This window comes from Lepisosteus platostomus, chromosome 16, assembly GCF_059453375.1.
Source record: "Lepisosteus platostomus isolate fLepPlt1 chromosome 16, fLepPlt1.hap1, whole genome shotgun sequence".
Lineage (NCBI taxonomy): Eukaryota > Metazoa > Chordata > Actinopteri > Semionotiformes > Lepisosteidae > Lepisosteus > Lepisosteus platostomus.
The window spans coordinates 8,395,961-8,420,019 of NC_142626.1; the positions used below are offsets into that span (position 1 = coordinate 8,395,961).

A 24,059-nucleotide genomic window follows, 5' to 3' on the forward strand; every position below is an offset into this window, starting at 1 on the left:
TAATTTGTAGAAATATTTAAACTACAGTATGTCACTTAAAGGGTTATGAAATTTAAAATGACAAATAAAGGAATAATGCCAACTAACCTTTTAGCTAAAAATTGTCATAAGAGAAAATATTTAAATAAATATAATATCTCTTATTTTTTAACATCTATTTTCATTGTCTGTGATAAGTATTGTCAAGTTGCAATGCAATCAACTCAATTTTTAAGGCAAAACTCAGAAGCTACTCTATTCGTTTCTAAATGACGTGAGGCTGGAGTGGATCTAGAATGATAAGTCAATGAAGCAGCAGCTTGAAGACACTGAAACTATGGATATTTTTGCTTCAGATGTGTTCATCATTGCCAGTAGCCATATCACTTTGCAACTCACAACTGGCAACCCACTGAAGCTAAGCAGGTGTGAGCCTGGTCAGTACCTGGATGGGAGACCTCCTGGGAAAAACTAAGGTTGCTGCTGGAAGGAAGTGGGGCCAGCTGGGGGTGCTCACCCTGTGGTCCACGTGGGTCCTAATGCCCCAGTATAGTGATGGGTACACTGTACTGTAAACAGGCACTGTCCTTTGGATGTGATGTAAAACTGAGGTCCTGACTCTCTCTGGTCATTAAAAATCCCAGGGTGTTTATCGAAAAGAGTAGGGGTGTTACCCTGGTTTCCTGGCCAAATTTCCCATTGGCCCTTACCAATAATGGCCTCCTAATAATCCCTATCTATGAATTGGCTTCATTACTCTGCTCTCCTCCCCACTGATAGCTCATGTGTGGTGAGCGTTCTAGCACACTATGGCTGCCGTTGCATCATGCAGGTGGATGCTATACATTGGTGGTGGTTGAGGGGAGTGTCCAGAAAAGTGCTATGTAAGTGTAAGCAATTATTATCATCAAACAAAATGGCGAACAGCACAGACTGCAGTTATTAATACTGACCAGTAGAGGGAGACAGATCATATCAGTGCTATCGCCGCTATAGAAGCACTTTGATGAATGTAAGTGATTCAGCTTTCATTACTCCCCATTCTTGGTGAGATGGCAGGGCGTGTTGTAGTTATAGTGCCTGCAGACTATGCCTCCATCCTCCTGCCTGCTCTGCACTGACTGCCGAGGAGAAACTAAGCAGATATTAGCCACCCAGGTATGGCTGGTGTGGGGTTGTTATGACAACTGAATGTGATAACAGCTGATCAAATTATATTTTTTTTTATCTTTTTCAATTCTACAGTGCCTTGCAAAAGTATTCACCCCCCTTGGACTTTTCACATTTTATTGTGTTACAGCATGGAACCATGATGTATTTAACTGAGAATTTTGCCACCTAGGGCGGAGTGGTGGCTCTGTGGCTAAGGATCTGCACCTGTGGCTGGAAGGTTACCAGTTCGGATCCCACAGCCAGCAGAGGAATCCTATTCTATTTGGCTTTTGCATAAGGCCCTTAACCCTTACTGATCTGGCTTGTACAGAAGGGTGGCAAGAAGAAAGCCTTTCGTTGAAAAAAACTCATACTGTATCACATCTCGGCTGGAGTTTGCCCAAAGGCATGTGAGATACTCAACAATTTGGAGGAAAATCCTATGGTCTGAAGAGACCAAAACTGAACTTTGGCGCAAACCTAACACAGCACATCACACTAAGAACACCACCCCTACAATGAAGCATGATGGTGGCAGCATCATGCTTTGGGGATGCTTCTCTGCGGCAGGGACTGGAAAACTCATAAAAATAGAAGGAAAAATGGATGGAGCTAAGTACACAAAAATCCTGGAGGAGAATGTGCTGCAATCCGCAAGAGTACTAAGAATTAAAAGACAGTTCATATTCCAAAAGGACGATGACCCAAAACACATAACAAAAGCCACACTGGAGTGGCTTAAAACCAAAAAGGTTAATGTCCTGGAGTGGCCCAGACTTCAATCCTACTGAGCATCTGTAAAATGACATAAAAATTGCTGTTCACAAATGGTCCCCATCCAACATGATGGAGCTTGAACAATTTTGCCATGAAGAATGGGCAGAAATTCCAGTGTCAAGATGTGCTATGCTGATAGAAACTAACCCAGAGAGAAAAACAGCTGTAATTGCTGCCAAAGGTGGTCCTACCTAGTATTAACTTGGGGGGATACTTATGCATTCAATAATTTTCTGTTTTTATTTTTAATTTAGTCAATTTGGATTTTTTTCACTTTGACATTATATAGTGGTAAAAATTATCAGTTAAATACATTATGGGTCCATGCTGTAATACAATAAAATGTGAAAAAGTCCAAGGAATGTGCATACTTTTGCAAGGCACTATATAGTTTCACAAGTGCCCATAAAACACAATTCTATTTTTGAAAGTAATTGAAAGTATTTTACACTAACTCTCTGACAGAACGCAAGATCAAAATCTACCTGTCAGTTAATATATTTAACTAATATTGAACTACAGTCTACACTAAATAAGTAAGAACTTTATGTATTTGGTATTTGTTTATAGTGTACACAAATGATAGCACTGCCCCCATGTAGCCTGGTCTCATCAGATCTCAGATGAGCACAGCTGGGCCAGATCAGAACCACAGTGGGAGACCTCCCAGGAAAACCAGGTTCCTGCTCTCAGTGGAGCTGCTGAACCAAGATTCACAATCAGTACCAGCATGCTGCTGGAGCACATGGACACAGTGCTGTAGGAGTTGTTATGTTGGAAGGTTGCGGTTCTGTATATTTACTGTGCAGTGTTCAGTTGTCTGCAACGCAGGTATAAGGAGACCTGTGCCCTTAGTGGAAATATTTGTTAAACCCCCATTCATGGTAATAACACAGGGTGACCATGACTGCACACAGACTATAAAATCCTCTGTAACACTGCAGGAATCCAGGACACTTTGGAGGATTTGACTTGCATGTGTCTTCTCCCAGTGTTCTCTGGAAATATCTGTTTTCATCACCAGTTAAACTCATCTCAAACCTTCACTGAACTGCTCTGCTGTCACGGATGTTGGAAGGGACGAACCGTTGAATGGTAGGACAGTGGAATAAAGACCCAATGTGAAGCAGAGGAATGGGGGGTTAGCCCGGGCTCAGCGGTACATGAGTTCAGGAAATGCCGTAAAGAAACCTATGCCCTCAGGCCACGGATGGAGCGGCGACCTGGTGCTAGGTGGGTCTCAGGACAACCGAACGTCAATACTGAGTGAAGACGAATAAGTGACCCAGAAATATATAGCCCCAGAGAGAGAGACACCAGAAGGACAGAACAGCACAGGAAACTAGGGACAGGACAGAGCAGGAGCGTCCTCTGGCTGTGTGGGTGTGACATCTGTGACTTTGAATCCATAGACAGCGATCCTCATTACCAAATGTTCTGCAGACAAACACACGTCACATAGGTGCTGACACAAACAGGACAGGTTTATTTTCTACAAGCACACACAGACACTTTTGTAGTCCAGTACATCATACCCAGTCTCCTTCTACCTGCCCTGCAAGCACAAGAATGGCAATAACAACAATCTGGGATTGAGGTACCCCAGTAAGTAGGGTGTTACAGTAATCCATTCTAGAGGGTACAAAGGGTGTTTCAGGCTTCTTTGAGAACTGCAGTATGTGGGTTTCCAGGTGTGGTGGAGCTCTGTCACTCCTTTATTTCCTCTTCTGCACTGACTAAGCACCACCACACACCTCAACACACCACCTCTTATTGTGTGGAAACGGAGGGACATTTGGGTCAATAATGTGTCTTTAATCTGTTTTGATGGGCAACTGCCACACTGTATGTGCTTAAAGACTTTAATTAGAGGAAAGAAACTATGGAAGCACATTGCTGACATTGAGGTAAAAAAAATAATATCTTTAATTCCAAAATAATTTTCTTTTAATTGTGAGATAATACAGTATTTACATAATTATGAGATACCGATGATAATTTGAGTGTATGGATGCCCTATTACATTGTGCACTGACAGCACCTACTGTAGAAGCTACCCAGAGCTCAGCTGGAAGGTTGGGGATAGTGTTAGTGACAGTCAAACTTTGCTAAATTGCATGGACTTACTTTCAACTAGGGATTAGTCACAATATTAAAAATTTGATTATGACTGCATTTATCCAGCAACCACATTACAAATGCCTGTGTCTTATGAAAAAGCTAACCCCAACAATAGCTCTTCAGGACCAATGCAGTCCTTTTTCACACCAGAAGATTGATCCACAGCTGAAATGTTGTGCTTCTTTTCCTTACCTGGAAATGAATGTACCTTTACCTTTTCCTTTGTCAGCATTTGACTGGTTACTGAGACCTCCTGGGAAAGCTGCTGCTGGAAGATGTGTTAGTGGGACCAGTAGTAGGCGCTCTCCCTGTGGTTTCTGTGGGTCCTAATGCCTCAGTATTTCATGGGGAAACTATACTGTAAAAAAGGTGTCGTCCTTTGGATGAGACGTAAAACTGAGGTCCTGACTCACTGTGTGTCAGTGACTCTGAAAGGGCTGAACAATGACTGATCCACACTATAAGTCTTAAAGTGTTTGGAGCAGTGAGGCGGCACAGGTATGCAAAGCATCTTCCTGTATACAAATCCTGTCACAGACAGAAAAGTCCTGAGCTGGGAGAACAGGTGCAATCTGTCAGGGCTTGTCTATTTTATTTAATTTACATTGCATTTAGTTTACCCTAAATCATGTAAAAATGGTACATTCTTTTCACTGTACTAATTTTCCAGTATTTAAAGTTCAAGCAAGTATTAATAAAGTCATTTAATTTCAAGAACGTTAAGAAGAGAAAAGTTGAGATGAGCACCACCTTGTGGTCACTGTTGTGTCCTGCAAGCAAGCAGGGTCTCCGAGCTCATAAGGTTCTGGAGGTTCTGTGATTCTCTGGATTTCTTTGGGCTCATTTATACAAATTCAACCTATGGTTTAAAACACCTGTTTTATTATTAAATACGTTTTTTTACAAATAAACATGTTTATAACCTCCATGTTTTTCAGATAATACTGTATACTAAAGCAGCTCTCTTCCTTAACATGTGCGTACGTGCCTCATCCTAACACTTTATCCCCACACAAGCAGGAGGATCTCTCAGAGCCACCAGTGTACCACAGACAGCACAGGATTCAATACAGGACATGTATTCTTCAATTTCTCTCTCGATTACTAGAGAGTGAGCACAGCTCATAATGTCCACAGTACACTATAGCGGAGGTTTTCAACCTTTTTGACTTGCGCCCCCCCAACTCAAAACCCATTGAGAAAACAATGCGAACACCCTCATCACACTCACACAATATAATTAATATTATGTATACATACATGCATTTAAGTGCCTTTCATTAATCTGCTTTAATAGTTTCACGTTCACCACTGTTGTTTACTATAGCAGTAAGCCACCGGTCCATTTTTAAGTTTGTAATCGTGGTATAATGCAGTCGTGTCACACCGCCATGAATGTTGCTCACTCTTTCTGAACTCACTCTCATCGTTTGGTTGAAACCTAGAAATCTGAAAAAATACTAAAACACATGATGACCACCAGTGTTGTGCATGTGTCTGGAAATGTAACTTACATTTGTTACACCGCAGTCATCAGCTACCACAGCAATGAACTGCATTCCACACAGGACTCTGATTAGCCCATTGCCAGCAGAACATGAGCAAGATGTGGCTCTTATTCATCAGTCACTCAGTCAGAATCCTTTCCTGGGTTTCATTCAGTGTTCTGACATTGAGTCTATAACAAGCTCTCAGCACTTCAATCTGTCTGTTCAGTCCATCCTCTATTCCTGACCTTTTGCCTCCCTTCTTGACATTGTCTTCAGATCTTCCCTTTGGCTTGAACATGCCTGTTAAATCCTTTAATCAGTCTGCTGTTCCTGCAGCTCCAGCCTAGTCTGCCAGTTGCACTGTTGCAGCCTCGCGCAAACCTCTGTCCCTGCTGCGCATTCAGAGCTCCGCCTGTTCTAGCTGCTGCCTGCCCTGCCTGCTTAATCTTCCACTTGTTCCTCAGTGGACTCCCATTCATCCTGGCTCTGGTACTGTATGTGGATTCCTCAGCCTGATTACTGATGAGAATCACACCAAGTAAGCAGCTGTATCATTACAAAATATTGCAATGAATTACAATTCTCCGCAAGGCCTTTCAGCACAAAAGCAATCTTGCTACTTGCTTCTCAGCTGTATTCAATTAAATGAATACATATGATCTTGTGTAGACTCATATCAACAAGCCTGACTATCAAAGTATAGTCAGTGGTAGCAGCTACACCCAGGGAGTGAACTGAGTATATTTTCCCTTGTCCTGACTCACAGTCTGTCCCTGAGTCACACCATGTGCATAAACAGGTGTAAAGTCACTTAAGAGTAGAATCTTTTTCTCTTTTGTCCCAGTGCCATACACACTAAATTCTCCTCAGTAAAACAACAGTACTGACTTACTGCCAAGCCAGCAGGAGACTGTGACAAATTCAATCTGCTTCCTCTCTGTGGGACTTTTCAAATTCTCCACAGAATGGCAGAGCCAGAATGTTGCTTTGTGTGAGTATCGGTTCAATGTTTACATTAGAAATTTCAATAATATAACTATTTAACTAAATCGATTTTCTTAAGAAAACAGATATCTACATATCCTTTATTAAAAAAAATCTTCTGTGATTAAGATAGCAGGACTAAAGTTAACTTAGTCAAAAAGATTGAGTTTTGTTTGAATGCTGTCCTATGTGAATTTGAAATGGCTGAAGAGTGACTGATCCACATTGTGTTTGAACAAAACAAGATGTATAATTGGGCACAATGTTTGTTATCTATAGGAACAATCCTGTAATGAACCTGGAATATTACTGTGACAAAGATGTCTTATTTATCATTCAGAATGATGCAGTTCCAGATTCCAGTAGACAATTTTTTATAGATCTCAGTTCACAAACTGTTTCCAACTCTTCTTGGCTAAAAGTCCTGCTCAGTCAAGGAAGACAATTTACATAGAAGAGACACTTCGCATTGGCAGCACATGCTTCAGTGCTCTGGGAGTTTTTATAGCCCTGTGCCATCATAAAGCTGGAGAAGCTCCTACACACCTGATCTATTATGCAACTTACCGTCAGTCTGGGATCCCAGAGCGTTTCAGTGACAGTGGATCTGGGACTGACTTCACTCTGACCATCACAGGAGTCCAGGCTGAAGATACAGGAGATTATTACTGTTTTCAGTACTCTAGTGGGTTACACAGTGATACAGGTCTGTACAAAAACCTCCCTCAGCTCTACAGGAGCTGCTCTGGTTCATCAACAGAAACCACAGAGGACTGATGCTTAGAACAGCTGCTGATCTGCTTCATTTGGGCTTGTGTGTCATTTATAAATACTGTATTAGATTCTAAACACACAAATAATATGTAGATGTAGATACTAAAATTTTTGTACTTAAAAGGCTATGAAATTGAACAATTAGAAATAAAATAAATAATGCTAATTATCATCAGAGAAAATATCTCAATGCATAGTTTAACATCTCAGAAGTGTCCCAGAAGCACATGACCTTGAATCTCTCAATTCTTAGACTAATTTTCCCTCTTCCCTCTATAGTATGGGACCTCTTTCCCTTTTCCCACATTCTTGCTCAAACCCCTAGTCGAGCAGTTGGCTCTGTTTCCCTCCCTTTGCTTTCCTACCTTCCTTTCTTTACCTGAGTGACTAACGTGCTTGTGTACCTGGAAATAACATTAGTAAGCTGCAGTTCCAGTCTCCTTCCTCCTCTTCTTACACTGCAGCCCATGTAGGATTAAAAAGTGTTTTAAAATGATGAGCCTGAGCTTAGAGACAGCATTGCTTTACAGAGGGAAAGCAGGGGGGACCGCTACAATATCTAGAATTTCTAAATGTCTGTTTACATCCTGTGATTTTTATTGTCAAGTAGCAATCTAATCAATTCCATTTTTTAAAGCGGAACTCAGAAGATACTGTTAAAACTTAAGGGTTAGTGTTAAAAGGCTGTACTGGATCAATTAGAATGACAAATCGATGAAATAGCAGCTTGGAGATGCAGAAGATACAGATGTTTTTATTTCCCCGTGTATCATCAAACAACTGCAAGATGGTGGTGGTGGAGGGGATCCCCATTATCTGTAAAGAGCTTTGAGTGGAGTGTCCAGAAAAGCGCGATATAAGTATTAGCTATTATTATTATTATTATTATTATTATTATTATTATTATTATTATTTATTACAACACAAACCACAGTTATTAATGGTGACCACTAGAGGGAGACAGATCACCTCAGTGCTCTCTCCACTGCAACAGCACTTTGATGAACGTCAATGAATCCGCCTTCATCATTCACAGTTGCCATGACAAATGTGGTCATGATAATGTGAAAATCAAATCAATGTTTTTATCTTTTTAAATTCTGCTGTGTCTCAGAGGTTCTCATGTAAGGCAATTCCGTATAGATTTATGTAATTGATAAGTATTTTTTTACTAACTCTGACAGAATGAAAGATCAAACATTGGTTGCCAATTGATATAGCTTGAACAAGAGTCAGTAAGGAATTTATAAATGTGGTATTTATTCATATCGGTCACAAATGACAGCACTGCCACCTTGTAACCTGGTCTCATAAGTTCTCAGTTTAGCACAGTTGGGTCAGAATCATAGGGGGAGACCGCCAAGGAAAATTAAAAAACATTATAAAGCACCATAACTATTCAAGGAAAAATTGTGATATGCTTGTTTGCCAACAAGTGGAACAAACAAGCACTGTACTATCACAAACTATTATTATTAGTGAATTTTGCCAAAGCCCTTTGCGGACACATTGAAAATTAATTCCATCCTTTTGACATAGTGGTGAAAAGTTGACAGCCAGAGTAAGAAACTGGTGATTTTAAGATCAAGAAGAGCAAAGGACACAAAGTGAAAGTCAGTGTCAACTTTATAGCAACCAACCTTTGGGTTGTTAGGAGTTTTTTTGTGGTGCACATGAAATAAGAGAGATACAAAAGACAGAGATACAAAGAAAAGAAAGAAAAATCTTAAATAGCATGCATTTATCCAACATACAGTATAATACATTACAATACAACATTCCAGTGAAAAGAGAGATTTAACAATAGATACTTTGATAACAAAGTTGAGTTAATAACACCCTATGGCTATTTAAGAAAATCATGTTTTGGAAATATATTTGAAATACATTTAATAATTTAAATTTAAAAAAAAATCAGTTCAGTTCGTCTATAGCAGCTCTGCAGCTGTTCTCAACCTCAGTCCTCTGTAGAGCTGAGGGAGGTTTTTGTACAGACATGTATCACTGTGTGAATGGAGTACTATAGTCCTGTAAGCAGTAATAATCTCCTGCATCTTCAAGCTGGACTCCAGTGATTGTCAGGGTATAGACTGTCCCTGAATAACTGGCACTGAATCAGGAACCCCAGAATAACGGTTTGTTGCAGCATAAACCAGGAGCTGTGGAGCCTGACCAGGTTTCTGCATGTACCAGCTGAGCTCAGTACCAATGGACCGACTTGCTGTACAACTGATCGAGACAGAAGTGCCTGGGAGAACAGACTGAGCTGTTGGAGACTGAGTCATGATAATCTGCCCACTGGACTCTGAAATGAAAAAATTGTATTACCTGAAATAACATGGAAATCGAATTAACAAATAGCACTAAAATTGATAACATTTAGTTTAATTAGTTATCCAGTAAAATGTATGCTGAACCTAAACATACTTACACATTTTTTTCTGAAGTGATACAGTATATACAGTAATTAAAAAGTTAAACAAACATTTACTCACTTAAAACTATTTTAACAGAAATATCAATATAATCCTCACCTTGAGCAATGAGCCCCAGTGTCCCCAGCAGTAGAATCAGTGACATCATTATCTTGTGTGTGTCAGTGACTGATCCACACTGTGAGTCTTAAAGTGTTTGGAGCAGTGAGGCGGCACAGGTATGCAAAGCACCTTCCTGTATACAAATCCTGTCACAGACAGTTAGATGAGATCTGAACTGTGAAAACAGATGTGATCTTTCAGGGTTTGGTAACTTTTAATATTTTCTTTAATATGGGTTGCATTCAAAGCTCAATGTATTACTGATCTGAAGGTGTACTATAGTTTAAATGAAAATTATTTAAAATCATGTCCATTTCTTAGGCTGTTTTCAGTATAACGTTCATGCATTTGATGTGGAATCCTAAGACTCTGCAAAGTCTGTTTCACACTTTAATGACAGTTCAGAAATGCTGAGAAGTTAAGAAGTACTGATATCAGCACCATCTTGTGGTCACTGTAGTGTCCTGCAAGCAAACACGTTTCTGGGCTCTCTGGGTTCTGTAGGTTCTGTGTTTCTTTGCAGACTGGATTTCACATTGTTACAAATTCAACTTTGACTCATCAATGCAAATCCAGCTGTGTTATAAACCAACTGTTTCAATTTCAAATAAGCTGTATTACAAAGGGATGTGTTTTTAGTGTCTATCTCTTACAGATCACACACTGAAGCATTTTTCTACTCGAACACCTGTTATACCTGCCAGGGATACTGAACCCACACTGCACTAACTGTAGCTGACTGCATCACCTAGCAATTCAAGCTGCCTCATCCTCATTCCTTATCCCCACACAGGCAGTCAAATCTCCCAGAGCCACCAGTGTACCACAGACAGCACAGGATTCAGGAATCTCTCTCACGATTACTAGAGAGTAAGCACAGCTCATAGTGCCCACATTACTCTATACAGTAACTGGCCTTTGCTACAGTATGTGGATAGGTCAGCTAAACAGAAGATTAAGAATATATTCTTAGTTAGAGGGCCTTGCGAGGAAAAGTGCCAGATATGAAAATCTGGTACAAGAGTGCAGAGGGAAAGGGTGGTGTTACAAACTGGTTCTGTAGCCTGTGTTGGGTGTTAACTTAGACCCTATGTGAAGCGATAAGAGCTGAAGGAGACAGGAGGCGGAGTATGGGAAGACACACAGGGGTTAAATGGTGCAGTAAAGTAACAGTGATAGTTTGTGAGACGGTGAAACAAAGAGAGGCATCCAAATCCAAGCAGGTCCAAAGGCAGGTCAGGGCACAGTTCCTGAGTCCATTAACAGTAGATCCATCCTGGGAAGCGACAAGGTTAAAATCCTCAGGAAGGGGGAAAACACGAACGCACGAAAAACATAGCGATCCTGGGATGATGAGGCGAGGTTCTCCAGACCCCGGGTTTAGGAAACAGGAGGTGTTGGGGATGAGGCCTATGCCTTCAGGAAATGGACATAGGGTATCCTGGTGCTAGGCAGGCCTCACAACATCCATACCCTAATGATGAACCCCGAGGACTGGAGGCGCTGGGTTTAAATAGGGGGAGACACAACAAGGCACACCTGGAACACATATCAACAATCACAGGGGACTATTGACAGGAGTAAATGGAGTGCCCTCTAGGGGAGGGATGTCAACCGTAACAGGTGGCAGGCGTGGTTGTTCTCAGTTGAAGTTTGGGTACAGAGGATTCCTTGCACAGTCAGTGGGGAGAGAGCTGACAGCTGCGGGGCTGACTGGGAGGGACAGAAAGAGAACAGTCTGAAGGCTGGGAGAGGCAGTGGAAAGAGAGAGAAAACCTCATGCTGGCTCTGGAACAGGAGAGAGGAGTCAAGCTGGAGGCCTGGAGGAGATGAGGAGTGAGTGTCTATCACTGCAGACTCCCAGCAGGAGGGCATTAGGGGTAAGGGTCTAAATACCTGTTGAAAGCTGATGACATCAATTTCTGGTAAACAGCAGTAGCCATTGCCACTATTGACTAATGAAAGCACCAGTAGATGTATATAAGTATAAGTCCAAAAAGGGAAATAAGAAAAATGAAATATATTGTTTGCAATGGTCATTTTGCAAATAAACAGCAAAAACAAAAGAATTCCTCACAGTCCAGTCTCTCTAGTCTCTGCAGTGGCCAGGCTGTACTTACACCTCCTCCAGAGAGAAGATCTGCTCTGCTCTGTCTCCACTCTGTCCATTGCCTCGGTCTCAGATCTCCAGACCAGCTTGTCTGGTCTTGCCTGCAGGAAAACACACACCCAGCAAGGTACCTCAGCTGTGTTGCTAATGTCTCCTTTGGTCTGCTGGTCCTGGACAAGATGCCCCTCTCTCCCGACAGAAAACTGCTCCCTTTATTAATTCTGTCTTGTATAGAGGAGTTGGTGGGAGTGAAAGGGTCAGTTTTGTTATGTCCTTTGTGACCATTCAATACATTTTTGGAAACATGCCGTGATCACAGAAGGAAGCTGAAGTACTGTATGTAAAGTAAATATTTAAATTTAATGAAGAAACTGTAAGGAGTAAATATTCAGTGCTGTTCTGAAAACTCTCAGAATGGAGCTCTGTCCCTCCTTTGTTTCCTTTCTGTCTCCCCTCTGGCTCAGGTCTGGTCTACACTGACACTGACTGAGAACCACTACACACCTCAACATGCCAGCTCTTACTGTGTGGAAACTGAGAGGCATCTGGGTCAATAGTGTGTCTTTCAATCTGTGTTGATTGGCACCTGCCCCACTATACAATATGTGCTTAAAGACTTGGATAGAGGGATGAAACTATGGAAGCACTTTCCTGAAATCAAAGAAAAAAAACTGTTGTTCTTTCTCATAATTCTGAATAAATGAATAAATTATGAGATAATACATTATCTCATAATTATGAGATACTAATGATAATTTTAGTGCATGAACAACCTACTGTATTACATTGTGTTTTGACTGCATCTAGAGCTCAGAGCTCTGCTGGAAGTATCAATAAGGGTTGATGCATTAGAAAATAATGCATTTTACCCAGTTTTTCTTTTGCGCTACATGCAGCTGTTCAAAAACATGTTTTTGTAATGGATTGAGGTTAGGATTACACTAACTACTGAAGTTTGGCTAAATTCCTAATTGTATTTGCTTTAAAACACAAATCATAAGAGTTTAGAAAGAGTTTTTTCAAACACTTAACTTTTTTCTATTTTTGCTGTCTGTGAGGGTTAAAAAATGACAAAACTTTTATAAGAAAAGGCAAAATATCGCTTTCCCTGCAATGCAACCACAACATTGTTAGGAAGATTGTGAAGACAGCTTATACTGTACCTTTTTTTCAGTTTAGAGGAATAAAAGGAAAAAGAAAAGAAAAAAAGACGGCTTATATCAAAACCAGGTCATCTTGGTAAACTGGGATACCTAGAAGTACAAAAGCAACTTTTGTTGCTATTTGACCATTTTGTTACTGTAGTGACAACTGAGACCAGAGACCTGGTGCAGATATCTGAGCCTTTACAGTAAGACTAAAGTACTGTAGCAGTCCCTGTATCCCCATTGGATAACGAGTAGATAAGAAGAGTTCTGGTTGGGAACAGAGGGTAGATGAGGAATTTCCCTGGGAGTAATGTGCAGCTTAGAGTTATCATGGGCAACTGTTAAGGATATGGATCAGAACATACATGCTATTTAGTCCCCTTGTACGTAGTTAAGGGCATTAAAGATAAGGGCAGCCAGTAAATTGGAGTCTGTAAACAACTTCACACTTCATTATGCATAATCCAGAGACAACACATGCACAAACTGCTTTCATTCAGTGTGGACTGGTGGTCAAGACATGTGAACTGGCAAATGTTTAAACTATTTTCACAGAGTGGGTGTAAAAATACTTATCAATTACTTTCACCTTTTCAGAATTTATTTGTGTAAGAATGTATGAAACAATTATCCAAATTTACAAGGAGATTTTATTTTATACACAAAGTTTAAGTGATTAAAATATCAGGACCTCTCAGACTAAAATCCCCTTGAGATGCCGAGAAACAAAACTGTGTAGTTTTGGCATCACTAGCTCAGAGGAGACACTGAGTTGACTATTGTGAGAAAAGAAGGGTGTCACCTTGACTTAATCATAGAGCTGTTACAGCAGAGTGGCAATGACCTGTTCTGTCTCCCTTTTACGGTCAATATTAAGAACTGCAGTCTGTGATTTTGTGCTTCTTGGTTGATTATTAATGCATCTGAAATAAAAACATCCAGATCCCCAGTGTCTCACAGTAGCTTCTGTGATCTGTCTATAGGAATGGAGTTGATTGGATTGTATTTTACATAAACAATAAATATCACAAGATAAAAATATATATCTAGTTATGCTGAAATATTGAAATATTTTTTTCTGATGGCATCTATTAGCTATAGCTATAATGTTTATTAACATTATTTTATTATTACCTGTATTTGATTTGCAATTTTACGTTTATAGCCTATTACGTTTAATACTTAAATACATGTTTATTACTCAACATTTATAAATGTTGTACAAACTCAGCTCTGTTCAGTTCACATGTAGCAGCTCTGCAGCTGTTGTCAGCCTCAGTCCTCTGTGGTTCCTACTGATGAGCCAGAGCAGCTCCTGTATAGCTGAGGGAGGTTTTTTTACAGATGTGTATCACTGTGTGGGAGGAGTACTGCCATACTGCTGACAGTAATAATCTCCTGCATCTTCAACCTTGACTCCAGTGATTGTCAGTGTAAAGGCTGTTCCAGACCCACTGCCAGTGAATCGATCAGGAACCCCAGACTGATGGTTTGTTGTTTCATAAACCAGGAGCTGTGGAGCCTGACCAGGTTTCTGCAGGTAGTTGCTAACAGACTGACTGGCTGTACAGCTGATAAGACAGTATCTCCTGTGTGAACAGACTGTGCTGGTGACTGAGTCAGAACAATCTGTACACTGGACACAGGAGGTAAAATATCAACAAGAATTAATTATTAATAAAACATTTTTTTAAAAAACATTTGTTTATATATTTGCTTCAGAAAACACATTTGCTACATTTCTATTGAAGTTCTTTAAATTTTAGGTTTATTCTAAATGTATTCTACGTTCTTTAAAACTGTATTAATTATTAATATTATTAATATTATTAATTTTATTAATATTAATATTGTTAATATTGTGCAATTGATGTTAATAAAACAAAAATAATAGAATTAGAGAAGTATTTTCTTTAATCCTCACCTTGAGCAAAGAGCCCCAGTTTCCCCAGCAGTAGAATCAGTGGCATCATTGTCCTGTGTGTGTCAGTGACTCTGAAAGGGCTGAACAGTGACTGATCACTCTTTATCTAAACTAAACACAACAGTGAGCAAAATATCTCAGTAACTGTCACATGCTGTTAGAATAGAACAAGATCCCAAACTGAACTTAATCAGAAACAATGGACTGTATCTTCAGGAAAACATGAGGTAAAATTACAATCAAGCTTTGTTTCCTGTAGTGACCAGAATATTATTGAGATAAAAATGCAAAACCCTTGTCTTGTTTATTATATAGAATGATGCTGGGCAATATTCCAAAAGGCATTTTTTCACACTATGTTTACAGCTCTTCTTGGGTAAAAGTCCTTCTCTATCAAAGAAGACAATTTGCATAGAAGAGACACTTTGCATTGGCAGCACATGCTTCAGTGCTCTGGGAGTGCTTATAGCCCTGTGAGTTTAACACTTCATGACTGAGAGCTGCCATTCATGGTAACAGAGCCCACAGCAGCAATGACCTTCATCACCATATTCATCTTTGTTCTCTTTCTCTGCGTTCAAGGTAAGAATGATATACAGCAGAAAGATTTTGTGGAAGATATATGTACACAAATATTGTACTACATATTTGAACAATATTCTAGTATAACTTTTATTGTTTCTTGTTCTGTCTTGTTCCTTTCAGAGTCCAGTGGACAGATTACTGTGACTCAGAGTCCATCAGTGAGATCAGTTCTCCAAGGACAGACAGTCACTGTGAGCTGTAAGACCAGCAGTCCGGTTTACAGTGACAGCAATGGTGAATACATGGCCTGGTACCATCAAAAATCTGAAGGAGCTCCTAGACTTCTGATTTATCTAGTAAATAAACTAAACTCTGGGACCCCAAGTCGTTTCAGTGGCAGTGGATCTGGGACTGACTTCACTCTGACCATCACAGGAGTCCAGGCTGAAGATGCAGGAGATTATTACTGTCAGAGTTTACACTACCCCAACAGTAACTGGGTGTTCACACAGTGTTACACAGCCGTACAAAAACCTCCCTCAGCAGAACTGTACAGCGAATGAACTGCTGCAGCTGGGACCTACTGCAGGTGCTGGAGATGAAGACAATGAAATAGAACTCAACTGCACACAAACACACTGAATTTAATTAATTACATATCTGCAGTAATATGGAGTTCCATAATTAGACACAGTGGCTCTAGCTATATTCATACCCCAGATAAAACAGGAACGAACAACATCATATGACAGATATCTTTATATTTAAGATATTGTAGATTTATTTAATCTATTTTAAAAATACAATGTTATAACACTAATAGCACTAAAAAAATCAAAATCATGACCCCATAAAACACAAGGGTCACTTCTGTTCACACCTCAAGTTCAAGTTTAGTGTCATATGTACCTGAGTACGATAAAGTGCTTACTTGCTTGTTTCCTCAAATAACACATGACATAACAGATGGCAGCACATACTGTTGGAGACAGGAACATAATGGCATGTATGCCAACAGCATACAGTAATGGTAAGCCGTATAAAATGAAAATAAAAAAATAAAACTGTGGTTGGAAGGAATCTGCATGTTATTAATACAGAATACAATAGCAGTAGTATAAATGAAGTATACTGTAACAACTGTAATGTCCACTAGCATTCAGACAGCAGCAGTGTGCAAAAACCAAGCAGAGGCAGTGCTGTGAGTTCAGTGCCGAAATAGTGGGGTGTGAGTGGGGGCCGGTTAATTAAGAGTTTAGAAGTCTAATGGCTGTGGCAAAGACTTATTTTAATACTTCTTTAAATACTGCAAATATCTCTTTTTTAAAATGAAATCCAACAAAATTAAAACAACAATAATGTTCCACACTCTGCAATTACAATTAACATGTCCAAGCGTATATAGAAGCCTCCAACGGGTTACTGTTTCCCTGGGGTATAAAAGGAGGCAACACACAGAAAACACTCAGCTGCAGATGGCATTATCACAGTGTAGAGCAGAGAGCTCCTTCAACACAGCAGAGAGAAGGTAGTTAACCCCACAAGGCTGGCTATTAAAATATTTAATTGTGAATAGTTCTCAACCTAAATACCTGTGGATCATGTGGCCCCAGCACATTAAATCTTTATTGTAGAATAAATAATTAATCTTTTTTGTAGAATAACAGTGCAAGGAGTTTTATTAAAGCAAAACTTTCCTCTGGAGGATCTTCAAAACCCAACACCAACCTCCACCTTGAATTCCCTGTATATACTGTAACAAAACCACTTCATCTGGCCTGTTTGTGAAAATGTGAACTCTACCCTCCAGCAAGTGGAAAGAACAGCCCCTCAGTGTAGCTCGCTCTGCTGTCGACTGGAGGCTACAAGTCCCTGCTCTCTTCTACATGGAGCTGCTGTCCCCTGGAGGCTGAGAGCAGGCTGTGTGAGAAATTCATCCTCCTGGGTTGAGATCGTGAGGAGAGCAGGGTTGTAATGATAATGCTCTCCCCACAGTCCCCAGCAGAGGGAGGTGTTGTACAGAGTGAGACGATGTGTTCTCTCCCTGGCCCTCACCTACTGGGGTCTCATGTTGCTCAATGTCTCTTTTAAATTCAGTCAGGGATCAGACAGAAAGCCCCTCTATCTCATCTTTCAAAACCATGTGATTAATGAATGATTCAAATCAGAGGAAAACTATCTATCCATTTTCAAGTCCTACCTCTGCTCCCAACTCAGATCACAATGGCAGGCCTGGCACAGGATTTGTATGTAAGAAGGTGAAGAAAACACACTGCTTTAATTAACACCTACAGGAACTGCACTTCTATTTCAGGAACTATTTTCTACAGATACAGGAAGACAATTTGCATAGAAGAGATACTTTGCATTGGCAGCCTATGCTTCAGTGCTTTGGGAGTGTTTATAGCCCTGTGAGTTTAACACTTCATGACTGAGAGCTGCCCTTCATGGCAACAGAACCCACAGCAACAATGACCTTCATCACCATCTTCATCTGGACACTCCTCATGTGCTCAGGGTAAGATATTATTTCATTATTTAGTTTTCTTAGGGAAATACAAATCAAGTACTGTATAATTCATTGTACCTGTCAAAAAATATAATGCTAGTAATGAAAACAAAAAATAAAATGTTTTTCTTATTTTCAGAATCCAGAGGACAGATTACTGTGACTCAGACTCCAGCAGTGAAATCTGTAACTCCAGGACAGGCAGTCACTGTGAGCTGTAAGACCAGCAGTGAAGTAGCCGTCTGCACTTCAAGCAATGACTGCCTATCCTGGTTCCAGCAGAAACCTGGGGAAGCAGTAACTTGCTGCTCACACAGTGTTATACATCCGTACAAAAACTTCCCTCAGCAGAAGAACATCACTGCAGCTGAGATCGATTGCAGGTGCTGAGGATGAAATTTCTGTAACTGTACTGAGCTTAATGATGACACAGATTTACAGTTCCTTGCTGTATTCACACCTTTCCAGTGCTGTCACAACTTATTTAAGTACAAATTGCATCTAGGTATAGTTTATAGTAAATATTTTTCATTAAAATTTTAAATGTACAAAGTGATCACTTTTAGACTGTATTCGAAAGAACCTGAAAGTTATCACAAACTGCAGAGAAAAATATGTTAATGACAACTAAAATTGTTTGATTACAGGAGTGATCACCCCTCTATATCAGTTGTTCTTAAACTTTTTGGACCAGGTACCACCGCTGATCAAACCAAAGCACCACCTACAAGTCATCTTTTTATAGGAACCACAGAAAATCACAATGACCAACAAGAGCGTGCACGCACACAAACTCACACACACATACAATATAATAAAAGTAGCACTGAGCACTTAGACAATTTGGATCGTACCACCTTCATTTTCTAGCAGTGCCAGTGCTTCATTTTCACCATGAAAAATAATTAACAAAAGTTTTAAAGATAGTAGATGAGGAGGTTAGAAAGAGAGTGAGGATTTTTTTAACTTCTCTAGTTCGCTTCGTGACCTACTTCGTCATTCAGTTTTCGTCCTGTACTTGTATGATTATGTCATGAGAGAACGAAATCGGGCGTCAGTATCGGTGTCTTTACTCAGTCTGTGCAGTGCAGAAGCACTCCCTCGAAAGGTTCCCTATTTTGTTTCTTGTTTTCCTACTCTCAAGCACAATGCCAATGCAAACGTGTAAATTCACAGCAGAACTAAACAGTACAGTACATTTCCGTGTTTTCAAAGTGGCAGAGAAGACTGGGAAGTTGTTTGGTGTGTAAGCCTGGTACTTTCGTCTCCGTGGCAAATAAAGGTGTACTTGACTTGCAAGCTCATGTTGACTAGACAAACACAAAAAGGCAATTCAAGGCGAGAGTTTGTCAACCAAATTAACAGATTATTTTGTAAAATCTAGCAGCAAAACAGAGGATACTGTTATTGCAGCAGAGGGGACTTATGCATTTCACACAGTTAAACATCATCACAGTTACTTTACCAATGAACATACAAAGTGGGATATTTTGAAAACCCTCTCCATCCTGACCCCCTTCCCAGATAAGGCAATAGGAAAGTTTCTCAGGGTGTCCTCTTTTTTTGATGTTCAAATATGGTAAAACCCTAGTGCCCAATGAACAATACTCCTTGCTCTCAACAGGTGTGCATGATCTATCCATGATTTCTGGTTCCGGTCGAGAGGGAAAGCTGGCGCATTTGGCTGCCGCTCCTCTCACCAGTTTTTCATTTTTATCTACTTATTTATGGTTTTTTTTCCTTTTTTCTCCTCGATTACACTGATTTCTAACTTATCTATTTTCATCTGCTTCACGTTATCCGCTCCACGTTACAAATTCACAAATGCGACTTCCACTGCATTGTGAACTTACTCAACTGAAGACCTCCACCACTTGCTACCGTCTTCTCTGGATTTCCTTCCCGTCTCGATTCATTGATCATGTCTCTGAGGTACACTGCACTGCAACTTCTTCAACTAAAACAAAGCTACCTTCTGGTCAAAGACACATTCGATTACTGCCGTTTTACTGGGATATTACGACCGACTCGCTACATCCATCGCAGCACAGGACGCCGTTTTTTTCGTTCGTCTGCCTGCGGAGTCTCTATCCCTGCCTTTCGGCGCACGTCTGTAAGTCCATCACGTACCGGTGCGGATCTAAAAAATCTCCTCTCACTACCGCACCTGGACCGCACTCCGCTTCCCCCTGCATCCCCGAGACTGGCCAGATCAGCGCTACTCAACACCCGCTCCGTTAACAGCAAGGCTCTTCTTTTATGTGACATTATCAAAGAAAAACAACTGGACCTTCTGTGTTTAACTGAAACATGGCACAAACAAAACGATGGACTCCTGCTCAACCAACTAGTTCCTCCTGGATATGGTTTGTTTGACATTCCGCGTCTTTCAGGCAGAGGCGGGGGCATCATTGCTATTTACAACCTTTTTTACAGTTTAAGTCCTATAACTATACCTCCTCCCTCTTCTTTTGAGTGTCTTGTTTTAAATGTTTCTATCCCCCAATCTACTAATATTGCCACAGTTTATAGACCACCCAAACCCAGTGGAGTCTTCTTAGGTGAGTTTGCTGATTTTCTCTCATTCTTATCCCTTAAGTTTAAAAGGATCCTTATTCTAGGGGACTTTAATATACACATTGATTCAACCTCTTCCAGTCTGCCTAAAGACTTCCTTTCTCTTTTGGGATGCTTTGACCTAACTCAGTTTGTTTGTACCCCTACACATAACAAATGACACACCTTAGATCTAATTATTGCAAATGACTCCTTTGTCTCCCACTGCTCTCCCCTTGATCTAGGCCTCTCTGACCACTTAGCCATTCTCTTCAATCTGGAATTACCTGTTTCTAACACCTCCTCCCCACGCTCTGTAAATTTCCACAATTGGCGATCAATTGATCACCCAAGGTTTGCAAATTCTGTTCTGTCCTCCTTATCCTGTTTCTCTTCCTCTGACCCTCTAGAGGACAAAATACAGTTACTTGACAATGCTCTTTTATCTACCCTCGACACCTTTGCTCCTTTAAAAACTCGAACCATCTCCTTCTCTTGCCCTGCCCCCTGGTACAATGACCATCTGCGATTCATGAAGGCAGCATCTCGCAAACATGAGCGTAGGTGGTGTCTTTCCGGCCTAAATGTACAGTATCAGGCCTGGAGAGATTACTTATCTGATTATAAGGTTACAATAGAGTCTGCTAGATCCACCTACTTCTCTCACATCACTGAAAATCACCAAAACAACCCCAGACATCTTTTCTCCACCATCAACAGACTGCTCAAGCCAAACTGCCCTACCACATTACCTGCCTCATCACAACTTTGCAACACATTCTTAGATTTCTTTAGTTCTAAGATTGACAACATCCAGAATCACATTCTCTCCACTACGGATATCATTTCCATACCTCCTCCCTCCTCATCCAACTTCTCTGGTTCCCGTCTCTCCAGCTTCTCTCTTCTTGACTCAGCATCCCTAAACAAACTAGTTACACGCATGAAACCCACCACATCTATTTTAGATCCCATTCCCACCACTTTATTCCAGTCTTGTTTCTCTTCTCTCTGTCCCATTGTCCTCAATATTATACATGATTCCTTGAGCACTGGCATTTTTACCAACCGTCCTCAAAACTGCTGCCATCACCCCCGTGCCAAAGAAGCCTAACATGGCTCTCGACAATCTTAACAACTTTCACCCCATCTCCAACTTACCCTTTCTCTCTAAAATTCTAGAACGTGCTGTCACACTTCAGTTACATAACCACCTCATGACAAACGACCTTTTCGAACCCCTCCAATCTGGTTTCCGTCAACTTCACAGCACAGAAACCGCCCTAGTCAAAGTCACCAACGATCTCCTAATAGCTTCTGATTCTGGTTCTCTTTCCATACTAATCCTTCTTGATCTCAGTGCTGCCTTTGACACTGTTGACCATAACATCTTACTTTCTCATCTCGAGACTGTGTTTGGAGTCTCTGACACTGCCCTCAAATGGTTTAAGTCTTACCTCACTGATCGCTGTCACTTTGTCTCTCTCAATGGGTACAGGTCTGAAATTGGTCTTGTCAAGTCTGGTGTCCCCCAGGGCTCAATACTAGGCCCCTTGCTCTTCAGCATTTACATGTTCCCACTTGGTCACATTTTAAGATCACATGGCCTCAGCTTTCATTTTTACACTGACGATACTCAAATATACATCCATACCAAACCTGACACTGATGTGGCTGTCTCTATTCTATCTAATTGCATCTCTGACATAAAAATTTGGATGACTCAAAACTTCCTTCATCTTAACTGTGACAAGACTGAAGTCATGCTTATTGGTACCCCCCATCAACTTCGTAAAGCCAGTCCTGTAACCCTATCTGTAGATGGCTCTGTACTTGAGCTTCAATCAAAATTGAAAAACCTTGGGGTTATATTCGATTCTGGCTTAACATTCGACCCACATGTACAGCATACTGTCAAAACATCTTTTTTTCACCTTAGAAATATCGCAAGACTACGCCCTATGCTATCATTAACTGTGGCTGAAAAGCTGATCAACATATTTGTATTCTCTCGAATTGACTACTGCAATGCTCTACTCCCTGGGGTATCTAAATCTACTCTGAACAAGCTGCAGTATGTCCAAAATTCAGCAGCCAGAATCCTGACCAGGTCTAGTGCAAGTGTTCACATTACTCCTATCCTGGAGTCCTTGCACTGGCTTCCGGTCAAATTCCGCGTAGACTTTAAAATCCTCATGCTCACCTATAAGGCTTTACATGGCTTGGCACCTCAATACCTGTCTGAACTTTTATCGCCCTACTCCCCACCTCGCAACCTCCGCTCTTCAAATTCTGCCCTCCTTACTGTCCCCCAAGCCCGTCTACATTGTATGGGCGACAGGGCCTTCTCCTGCTATGCCCCCAAGCTCTGGAACTCTTTGCCCAAGGATATTAGAGAGTCACCTTCTCTAAACTCCTTCAAATCCAGACTCAAAACCTTCTTCTTCAGAAAAGCCTTTACTTAACTGGTTCCATTCTTCACCCCTCTGCTCTTCTTAATACCACCTTCCATGGTCTCCTCTATTGTTATTGTTGTACTGTTGTAATTATAATTGTGTCCTATCTTGTGAAATCTTCTTATTTATTGTTGTAGTCTTCTAATTTATTGTTATTGTCATCCTGTAAAGCGCTTTGAGAAGCCACCTTGTTTATAAAAACATGTAAAAACATCTTGTCTAAGTAAGCTAACCCCTGGAAAGTTTTTCTGAGTTGGGTTATCACCCTGCCCCCATTCAAGAGCAATTCATCCCTCACACAGACCTCTCCAATCTTATAGTGAACATTAAGATAGAAATAGAAAATCAATTTCTAAGCCTCCACAATATCCATAGGCCTATCAACAGCCCAAGAATCAATAAACACTTCATTATTCATTCAAAACAAGCACATATATAACAAGTAAAGACAGAAATCTGAGCAGTGTACTATCTGGTATGTACTGTATGTTTTATAAGGTTTATACTGGTATATACTAGATGTATTCTAAAGTTTACACAGAGGTTAACAACTGGGTGCAGTTTAATAGGAGAAACAACACCAGATGAGTAATAAACTGAGTAAACAGTGTTCAGTATGAATTGTTTCACAAAGTATTGATTCTGTAGTATTTAAGAAAGAGGCTAGGATCCTAGATTCCATGTGAGAACAAGCTAAAAAAGTAAAACTAATGCCTTACAAGCCGATCTTACAGGAGCCCAGGCAGTTTAAGGTTCTTAAACTGTTTCTTATTGCTGATGTCATCATTCATCAATGCAGTAAAAACAGGAGTTTACCAATATTCATACAGCACTCAGACTAAACGTGGGTGCAATTAAAGCACATGTCATATGTGTAAATAAAATGGTCATTTTAATGCTCAAAATTACAAGTAGGAAATTGTAAATGAAGTTATGTTAGTAAATTATTTGCTAGATATGATATATTATCTGTATACTACAGATGAATAAATAAAATCCAGACTCTGACACCTGGAT

General features: G+C 40.4%; 1 long non-coding RNA gene across 2 annotated transcripts in view; it reads left to right on the forward strand.

Annotated features, from left to right (window-relative positions):
* The window catches only part of LOC148646801 (uncharacterized), a 54,447-nt gene extending 38,943 nt beyond the window's left edge, over positions 1–15,504 (forward strand). Inside the window, exons 2-3 of one of the 2 annotated variants that reach the window (XR_015927722.1) lie at positions 14,441–14,721; positions 15,363–15,504. This is a non-coding gene — a long non-coding RNA (uncharacterized LOC148646801). The remainder of the gene's footprint in view (positions 1–14,440; positions 14,722–15,362) is intronic. The other variant, XR_015927723.1, reaches the window with a different exon arrangement.
* The last annotated feature ends 8,555 nt before the right edge of the window (positions 15,505–24,059 follow it).